This window comes from Eubalaena glacialis, chromosome 9, assembly GCF_028564815.1.
Source record: "Eubalaena glacialis isolate mEubGla1 chromosome 9, mEubGla1.1.hap2.+ XY, whole genome shotgun sequence".
Taxonomy (NCBI): domain Eukaryota; kingdom Metazoa; phylum Chordata; class Mammalia; order Artiodactyla; family Balaenidae; genus Eubalaena; species Eubalaena glacialis.
The window spans coordinates 6,294,847-6,302,232 of record NC_083724.1 but is presented as its reverse complement, the minus strand read 5'-3'; positions in this window follow the sequence as shown (position 1 = coordinate 6,302,232).

Genomic DNA, 7,386 nt, shown 5'->3' with positions numbered 1-7,386 from the left:
ATGGCTTTTGTTTCCACTGGGCACCTGCGGACACTCTGAACTCACGGCTACTTTAAGTTCTCACCCTGCATGTAGAATGAATTCAAACCCCAAATCTTTATGAGAACAGACCTGTGGTTTTTAGTCTAAAGTGGAAACTTTTTTAAAAATTTTATTTATTTTTAATTTATTTTTGGCTGTATTGGGTCTTCATTGCTGCATGCGGGCTTTCTCTAGTTGCGGCGAGCGGGGGCTACTCTTCCTTGTGGCGCGCAGGCTTCTCATTGTGGTGGCTTCTCTTGTTGCGGAGCACGGGCTCTAGGTGCGAGGGCTCAATAGTTGTGGTTTGCGGGCTCTAGAGCGCAGGCTCAGTAGTTGTGGCGCATGGGCTTAGTTGCTCCGCGGCATGTGGGATCTTCCCGGACCAGGGCTCGAACCTGTGTCCCCCGCATTGGCGGACGGATTCTTTACCACTGCGCCACCAGGGAAGTCCCCAAAGTGGAAACTTTTACACACATTGTAAAGCAACTATACTCCAATTAAAAAAAAAAAAAAAAGTGGAAACTTTTTCCTTGTTCTCTTCCCTTCCGCCAAAGATGGAATTTTTCCTAGTCTCTGCCCATCTCCATGCAGGTTCCCTGCAACCTTTTGGTTTCTGGCCACTGTCGATCTCCTTTTTTTTTTCTTCAGTTTAGCTACACATTTAAAAGAATATTTGTGATATCATATCCAACTTTTGTAGGCTCTTTTGTTGTAGGCGTCTAGCCTACCATATTATTGAAAAGTCCCTTCTTCTCTCATGCCTATTTACTTTTTTTAACTTAAAAGAATAAAGTCTAATTTATATGTGATAAAATGCACAGATCTCAAGGGTAGAGTTTGGTGAATTTCGGCCACCACACCTGTCATTTCCATCACCCTAGAAAGTTCCCTCATGTCCCTCCCCCAACGCACTGCCCACCCCCCATCCCCCGAGGTAACCAATGCTCTGATTTCTATCACCATAGCTTCATTCTGCCTTTTCTTAAATTTCATGGAATGGAACCACATGGTGTGTGCTCTTTTGGATCTGACTTCCTTCGCTCAGCATTAGGCTGATGAGATTCATCCACGTTGTGTATTTCAGTAGTTTGTTCCTTTTTACTGCAGTAGTATTTTATTTATGGTTCTGCATAATTGGCTTAACCACTTTCCTGGTGATGGACATTTGGGCCATTTCCATTTGGGGCTGTCAAGCCCAGTGTGGCTGTGAACATTTGTACACCCATGCTGGTGCACACGTGTACATATTCCTTTGAATTGCTGGGTGATGGGATGGGAGTAAGTTTAACTTTGTATGAAACAGCCAAATTGCTTTCCAATGTGGCCGTACCGTCTGACACCCCACTAGCAGTATGTGGGGTGCAGGCGCCCTGTATCTCACACCTGGTTTTCTCCCTGTGTACCTGTGGGTACCATGTGGGTGATGGTGGCTCTGGTGTGTCTGCTGGAAGCCCCCTTGCTCACTCACTCAGTCATTCCACAAATATCTCCTGAGCACCTGCCCCGCAGGCCTACCCGACCTGCCTTGCCCCATTCATCTGGGCCTCAGGGTGGCCGGGCAGCCTGCCCCCGTGTGCCGCTCTGCTCGTGCGGGTGGTGTCCTTTCCTATCACGCCTGCCAGAGGGTTTGTGTTGCAGCCATGGCCGGGAGGGCAGCTCAGCTGTCATCTGTGCTCCACAGTTGGCGTCCTGGTCACACCTCAGAAATGTGTCAGCGTGGGGAGCGGCCTGTCGATCATCGTTCTATTTCCCATTCCGCCACTCCCCCACTTTCCAGGTACACGGCCCGGCACCCACCAGCATCAAGGGCCGAGGGCCGTGCCCTCATGAAACAATGGCCAAATTGCTTCCCAGCGTGGTTGTAGCACTTGCTGCTCTCATTAGCAGCATGAGGGGTAGAATAAATTCAGAGCCTATGTCTCCATGAGAACAAGCCTGTGGCCATACATTTGTGGGAGACACTTTTTTCCTTGTTATTCTCCTGGCTCCTTCACCTGCAGGTGGATTTGTTCTCAGTCTGCCTGTTCACTGAGGGTGTGGCCCTGACTTTCTGCTGGGTTCTGACTCCCTGCCTTCCTGGAGCCTAAGGCCTTGGAGTGGGAGGTTCCAGGTGCCCCCCATCTCATGCTCCAGGTCTCACCTGGAGTGCCAGGTGAGGCCAGATAGAGAGAGCCCAGCAGGTAGACCGGCCCCTGAGAGCTCCTGCGGGTGAGAATGTCCCAAGCCTCAGTGGAGATTGGACCGCCCTCTGGCGGGGCCCAGGGCTCAAGAGCCGTGGTTCCCGTGCAGTCCATGCCCCCTTCTGGAGACCCATCTGAAAGCCCCCCACACACACCCCCAGCACCCTGCACCAGGCCAGCTGAGCTCCAGGGAGAGCACTTGCTCTCTCACCTCTTGCCTCACTTCCCATGTCCAACCCATCAAAGAGTTCTTTCAACAAATATTTATTGAGCACCTACTATGTGGAGCTTAATTGTAATGAACAAATAAGATACTTTCAAATGGTGATATGTGCTCTAGGAAAATAAAACAGGGTGCTGTCATACAAGGTGGTTGGGGAGGAGGTGGTGCTTGAAGGACAAGAGGGAGCCATGGGAGGCTGAGGGAGGGCTCTCCAGGCAGACGTGGCAGCAGGTGCAAAGGCCCTGAGGTAGGATCGAGATTTGCATATGTTAAGACCTGACAAAGGCCTTGTGGTTGGAGCACAGTGGACAAGGGGGCAGAGGTGAGGTTGGAGAGGGAAGGAGGTATGGATGATGGCAGGGCAGGGAATGAGTTTGGATTTTACACTGGTTGCAATGGGAAACCATCAGAAGATTGTAACAGGGACACGGTGTGAGCTGATGGATGCTTTTGCGAGTTCATTTTGGCCGCCATGTTGAAGCTGGGCTTCAGGGGGCTCTGGGTGGGAGGGCAGGGACCACGGAGGAGGTTGCTTGCAGCCCTCTTAGTAAGAGATGGAGGCAGCTCAGACTGGAGAGTTAGCAGTGGATGTAGAAAGAAGTGGACAGATGTGGGACACGTTTTAGAGATGGAGCCAGTAGGCTTGGCCGATGGAGTGGATGTGGGAAATGATGTAAAGGGAGAGAGCAAGGGTGATGCTGAGGTCTGGGGCCCGAGACCCAGGTGGATGGATGGTGGTACCACTTACCAAGACAGGGGAAGCCCAGGGGAGGCGTGCTGTGGCTCTCTGATCAGGAGTTCTGTCCCTGCCATGTTAAGTTTGGAGTGCCTGTTAGACCTCCCAGAAGGGCATGGAGTGGGCATCCATACCAAAGCCTGGGGTTCCAGGGAGAGGTCCAGGCTGGAGTCATCAACTCTGAGCCATGAGACGAGAAGAGGTCACAAGTGGGTGGTGGGCTCTGGAGTAGATGGAATTATTGCTCCCTCTTAGGGAATCACTCAGCCATGCCCCTTGCCTGGTAACTCTCCTGTGCCTCCCACCCCATTGACATTGGACTTGGCCATGTGACTTGCTTTGGTTCCTGGAATGCACGCAGAAGCGCAGAGTGATGTTCTGAGTCCAGACCTTGAGAGATACCCTCCTGCACTTGTCTCATGACCTTCAAAAGCACATGCCCTGGGAAGCCACTGGTCCCAGGGGTTGAGAGACATGTGGCACAAGCCTGAACCCAGCAGAGCCACAAACCAGAAAAACTTATGCTGTTGCAGTGTCATCGAGTGTTGGGAGTGGTTATTACACAGCATTGTTGCAGCCGGCGCTGACTAATGCACAAGCAGAGGCAGGGCCAGCTCCTCCTTCCCAGGGCAGGGGGGAGGAGGAAATGCAGCCGTGCACTTGTGGGCTCAGCGCAGGACCTGGTGCACAGTGAGTGCTCAGCCAACACCACTTAGTGTTACTAACATGGAATTAACTGTGAATCTAAACCAGAGACGCTCCCCTAAGTGTCTTCCCAACCCTGGGTTCCTCATGGTCGCCCCTGCCACAATCTGTCCCATCTATGTTTCTTTCTTCGATTTCAGTTTTTCCAGTTGTAAAAATCACCTGTTTTAATTGTGCCCAGAGACAACCCCGACTTCCATTTGGGGTTCTTCCTTCCAGTCTTTTTTCTAAGTATTTACCGGACACTATGGGCCACGGGACCAGCAACGTCTTGGGAATCTATTTGTATGTACTCATATAAAACACACACGGGGAGAGCATCTTGGTGGTGTTTTTGTGGGCAGGCCCGTGGAGTTGAGATGGGAAAATATCAGCAGCATTTATTCAGTGTTTACCAGATACCAGTGCAACGGGCACCGCTGGATCTCTGCCCACGTGGGCTCTCACCACGCACGGTTCCAGAATGTGTGGAGACCTGCACCCTCTCCCCCAAAGGCAGCCCTTGGCGAACGACAGAGGGGAATCGGGAGAGTGAAGGGTAAATACCCCAGCTCCCTCACTCTCTGGCAAGGGCATGGTCTACCCCGTTTCCCAGAGTCCCCCTGGGGGCCGGTGCTCCAGGTGCCACACAGTACAGTCTGATACACGACACGCCCATTGCAGGCTGCCTTCCCTCCCTGCCTCACCCTCCTACTCCCCTGGCAGCGCTTCTTGGGATCACCTCCAAATAAACCTCTTGTATTTACATCTCTGCTTCTGGGGAAGCCAACATAAGGCAACCAGGTGCTGCGTGTATAGGCTTTACGTGTATCTCTGCTCCCTCTCAGTCATTCAGCAAATTCTAGCGTAACCATATTCTTGTATGACTTACTGCTACTGTGCGCCAGACCGTGGCCAAAGTGCTGATGGAAGTGACCCAGCGTCTGTGCCCCAGCGACCAGGTCTCACCCTCAACCCAGAGGAGCGCCTCAGGCTGAAGTGGAGATGGTTATTTCTGGCGCGCATCATGTTTTACCATATGGAGATCATACCATACATACCATTGCATAACCTGATCGTGAGAATTGTCCCGTGTTCTTAAAGATTCCAAAACTCACTTTTAGAGTTAAGCCTGTGTAATGATGCTATTAGCTAATATGTACGGAAGATGATCTCTCTTTCAGGAGCTGAGCTTAGCCTGCTCCGGGTGCTAACTCATCAAACCCTTACAGGGGCCCGTAGCTAAGTCCCGTTATTCTCTCCATTGACAGAAGAGGAAGTTGAGGCACAGAGAGGTCACAGCTGTAGACTGGAGATTTATATCCAGGTCATCGGACTCCAGAGTTGGGGTCGGGGACACAGCGTTTATAAGCCTCCCTTATTTTTGGACATTTACTTCTATTTTCTAGTTGTTGTAAACAATGCACAGCTAACAGCCTCACCTCCCCGCCCCCCACCCCCGCCCAGCCCCCATTGCTGTCGGCCTTGCTAATTACTTCCTTAGGGTGGATTTCCAGGAAGAGAATTACAGGGTCAAAGGACGGGACTGTCTTTAACACTCTTCATCCCCATTGCCCTGCTCTGGCCTTGCTTTTGGAATCTCTTACCTTCTTTCCCACACTGTCTTGAGCCAAGCATCACTGGGTAGCGTCCAGCCTTGGCCTCTCTCCACCCGGTCCCAACCTGCCCAAGTCTGCACCTGACCTCCAGCCCGACATCCCAGGTCCTGACTTGTATCCCCACTGAGGAGGGCCGAGGCTCTCAATGAGGCAGCTTTCTCCCAGAAAGGATGGGAGAGGAGGGGAGGGTCTTAATGGAGGGATTGTGGCTGCTCCTGGCACACAGTAGGGGCTTGGTTATCATTGAATGAACGAATGAATGAACAAGACCCCTGGCCTGCCTGGATCCACTTCCGGTTCCCCAGCAGCTCCTTGTGAAGCAGCCTCCCCACTCTGGAGCCCACAGGGGCAGCTCCCCACCACTGGGTGGGGAGACAGGAGGAAAGGGGACATGCAGACCCGAACCCCTCGGTCTGCAACAAAAGCCCTACGGCTATCCCTGGTTTCATCCCCACTGTGCACCTTTCCTGACAAGTGCTTTTCTTTCTGAGATGGGTGCTCCAGCCAGGGCACCTTTGCTTAAGCCAGGCCTGCTCCCCAGGGTACCTTGGAGCTTGGTTTTCTAGTCTGAACGACCAGGGAACAAAAATACCTACTGTATTGGTTATCGACTGTGGCATTACAAATTACCCCGAAACTTAGCAGCTTGAAACAACAAACATTTATTATCTCACACAGTTTATGAGGGTCAGGACTTCAGGAGCAGCTTGGCTGGGTGGTTCTTGCTCAGCATCCCCCAGGAGGATGCAGTGAAAATACCGGCTGGGGCTGCATCATCTGAAGGCTTGACTGGGGCTGGAGGACCCACTTCCAAGGTGGAACACTCACATGGCTGCTTGGCGGGAGGCCTCAGTTCCTCGCCACATGGCCCTCTCTAGAGGGTGACTTGAGCATCCTCACAGTATGGCCCCTGGCTTCCCCCGGAGCAGGGGATCAGAGAGAGCAAAAGAAGCCACAGTGTCTTTTATGACCCATGGTTAGAAGTCACACTCCATCATTTCCTCCACATTTTGTTCATTAGAAGTGAGCACCTATGTACAGTCCACATTCAAGGGCAGGGGAATTAGGTTTGCCCTAAGAGAGGAATGGAAAATTTTTAAAACCACCAGAGCTGCCTCCCAAGGGTGCTGAGAACACATGGAGATGTGCCTGACAAGCACTGAGCCTGGTGCTGGGCACCTGCAGGCCCTCAGTCCATGGTGACTCTGTTATTTTATTATAACTACCAGCACACAGCCTTATTACAATTACCCAGCACCCAGCACCCAGTCTATGTCAGATGGCACCAACAGCTGAGTCAAAACTGGGACCCACAGTGGATTTGTTTGCAGCCTAAAAGAATGGTGCACCTGGGAGATCCAGCTGCATGCAACTAATGCAAGAGGACTTTCTGCTTTAGGGGTTCAGGAGGAGAAATGAGGCAGAGTCGCCTGGAACAGTTGTTCAGGCTGTGCCCTGCACAAGGGCGCCTGGCCGAGAAAGGTGGTGGGAGCTGAAATGCGTGCCTTTTTCTAATTCATTCAAAAGCACCAGGTGGGATGGTGGGGCCCCAGAGGCATTAGCACATGTCTAGAAGTCGAGGGTTTGGAGGGGATGGTACGGGCTGACCCAGAACATTCGAACCAGCAGCAATTCCCAGGAAAGACTGAGACTCTGGACACAAGAGTGTGTCTGACGGGTGGGAGGGGTTGAGTTCAGCTCAGCAAGGGGAAGGGGACTTCTCTCCATGTCAGACCTGAGATGCAAGGCTGAGTCCAGCACTCACATGGACACAGCTACCAGGGCTGGGTCCCCTCGCACTGCTGCCTCCTGGGGCTGGGAGAAGGGCCCTGGCCAGGAGCCTGCTCAGGGGGCTGGGGGTAGGACCTGCAGTCACGGCACTGGAGCCCCCTGCTCCTGGGGCCTTGAGAGCCCACCCCAAAG